Here is a 2,808-nt window from a genome sequence, read left to right as displayed (position 1 = left end):
GTTTTAGCAAGATCCATGCAGCCATTCTGGAGATACACCTTCAAAAATCCATATTTTCTGATTGAAGTCGATACAACAATTTGTATGCAATTTTTTTTAATGCTTGAGTTAAGCAGAGAAATTATAAAAAAATTATTGAAAAAAATACAAAAAGTTTTTAATGCTTGAGTTAAGCAGAGAAATTAAAAAAAAATATTGAAAAAAAAACAAAAAGTGTATTCTGCATCGACCGGGAATCGAACCCGGGCCGCCCGCGTGGCAGGCGAGCATTCTACCACTGAACCATCGATGCTGTGATGATACATCGAAAAGTATATTACTGATTTTGCCAAAAAAAGTTTCGTAAAACAATTTGCATAAATAAAATTTTCCAATATGTTGAAATTTGATTTGTTTATGAATATGTTAATTGATCAAAATTATATTTTTGTGAATTTAAAAACTTACAAAAATATATTTAAATTTAAAAACATAATAAAAGCTCGTTATGTACACAATTCTTGGTATGTAATGTTCTCGCAACACATCCTAACTGTGGCTGCATTCAGCGCGAAGCAATCAGAGCGTAATATCTTCTTATCTATATTTATGTGCGGCGTTATAGTGCCACAGTGCAGCGATATCAGTAGACCCATTTAATGTTACAACTAATCGGACGAGAGAAAAGTGTTTACTTACAAGGAATTAGAATTAGCCTACTGGAACTATGTGATAATTTTATCATGAGAAAGCTGTAGCTAGCTCTCCTTAGCTTGCATAACAAAATAGGCTTGTAGTTGGCAATGGGGAACTGAATCTTTTTAGGGTTCCGTACCTCGAAAGGAAAAAACGGAACCCTTCACGGAACGGATCATTTTGTTGTCCGTCCGTCTGTCCGTCCGTCTGTCTGTCAAAACCATTTTTCTCAGGAACGCGTGAAGGTATCAACCTAGAATTTTTTTCTGTACATGCTAGAGTATAAAGTCATAAAACACATAAGAACAATCAGTAAATATAGTCTTAATATTTTATGGAGAGCTCTAGAAAATTTATGGCACTGTCAAGACGAATTTTTGAAAAGAGAAATTAAATTGACTGCTATTAGTACTACTGTATTTTTTATACTACGGCACAGTATAGCTCGGTGGCACGTTGGGTTGGTAGGTAATCTTTTTGCTTACTTTTCCTGAGTCAGCTAATGCAGGAGGTGTCGGATTCGTAAAAAAAAACTTAAACGCAAGTCATACAAATGTTAAAACAAATTGGCTACGTATCGAATTGCTCGTTGTCGAACGGTGTGAAGTTACGTGATATCAGAATATGACTTTTCATTCACAGTTATTTGCATTATAGATTGTGCTTAAAACACTTCAAGGTACTTGAAAGTTTGGAATAAATTCTTGATCCTTTTTTTTTATTATTTTAACAATACAATTTTGAATACAAATAAACATATATTTAACGCTAAATAAACCTCATTGGTAGTTACAAGCGTTAAGGTCTTCCGGACAAAAATGTTTCCACGAAAAAACATAAAGTGCAAGCTCAAAACATTAAGCTCACACTCAAAACAAAGCTTAAAATTAATTTAAAAGTTATAAGTGACTACCAGTGGCACGGGACTCCGTCTGAAATAAGAAATACTTAGTAAATAGCCTATGTGTTCTTTCAGGCTATGTGCTATTGGCGAGATCAGTTGAGCCAATCTGGAGATACCTTTTAACATCCATCAATTCATCGATCCAAAGTAATGAGATCGAATGTGAATGGCTACAAAGGTAGAGAAGATAAAAAAAATATGGGTGGATATGACGGCTGATAGAGATGTATGGAGGAGTATACATACTGTGCCTCCATAGGAATAAGGGCAGGTTTGATGGAGTCGCGGATGACAGCTATTATATGATAAAACCATTGATCGTTTCCTTATGTACAAAGAAATCAATGCTCTTAGGTTAACTAATACTCATGAGAATTACGTGAATAAGGAATTAAAGTTGACTTGATAAAGTTAGGTCTCCTATTACGTATGATGATACACGAAGCATGAAGAGATCTGCTATTTTATTCTATTGCTATCTCTTTTACGTCACGCTTTCCAGCACTGGACAGATAACTAGGAGAAACTATGTAAGATTTAATATCATATTTGCACATATACATATACTATATAACTAAATTCTATCTTTAATATACCTATCTTACTAATATTAATGCAAATGTATAGATGGATGGATGTATTGTTATAAAGTACCTCAAGAACCACTTCATGGATCCCATTGAAATTTGGCATAGATGTAGAACATAATCTGGAAGAACACATAGATTACTAATTAAGTGTTTTTAAAATTCCTCGCGGACGGAGTTGCAGGCGACTGTTAGTATAATATAAAGGGGGATTCTTTTAAAGAAAAGATACATGAGTTCATTAAAGATCCAATTAAATTAATTTAAAAATGATGTTTAACTAATAAGCAATACAAAATACCCACAGAGTTAGAGTACAGTAGAATAGAATAATAAGAGACATTTGTCAGAGAAAAAGATATTTCCATAATGATTTCTCTACCCTCTTTTAATTAAAGCTAATAACATAGTAACAAGCACATCGTATTAAGTGTGATAGAGCGTATCTATATTTATGTAGTTACCTAACCTCCTACAGCACTAGCGTGAAGATATGTAACGCCACTGTATCCCCAATGAATGTGGCTTCCTGTATTATGTTCCCGCAACACATTTCTTCTGCGGTTTACGTTCGTACGCTTCGTTTGACAATGTATTGTTATGTTACGTAATGTAATCTACTGTTTGTAGACATGTACACAA

The 2,808-nt window shown here is 33.8% G+C and overlaps 1 non-coding gene across 1 annotated transcript; it reads right to left on the bottom strand.

The window, feature by feature from the left end:
* Nucleotides 1-221: 221 nt before the first annotated feature.
* TRNAG-GCC (transfer RNA glycine (anticodon GCC)) lies at nucleotides 222-292 on the bottom strand. Its single transcript has one exon. It is a non-coding gene; the product is annotated as a tRNA-Gly (tRNA).
* Nucleotides 293-2,808: the final 2,516 nt, after the last annotated feature.

This window comes from Papilio xuthus, unplaced genomic scaffold (genome assembly GCF_000836235.2).
Source record: "Papilio xuthus unplaced genomic scaffold, Pxut_1.1 DF828780.1, whole genome shotgun sequence".
NCBI lineage: Eukaryota > Metazoa > Arthropoda > Insecta > Lepidoptera > Papilionidae > Papilio > Papilio xuthus.
This window is presented reverse-complemented; position numbering and strand designations above follow the sequence as displayed.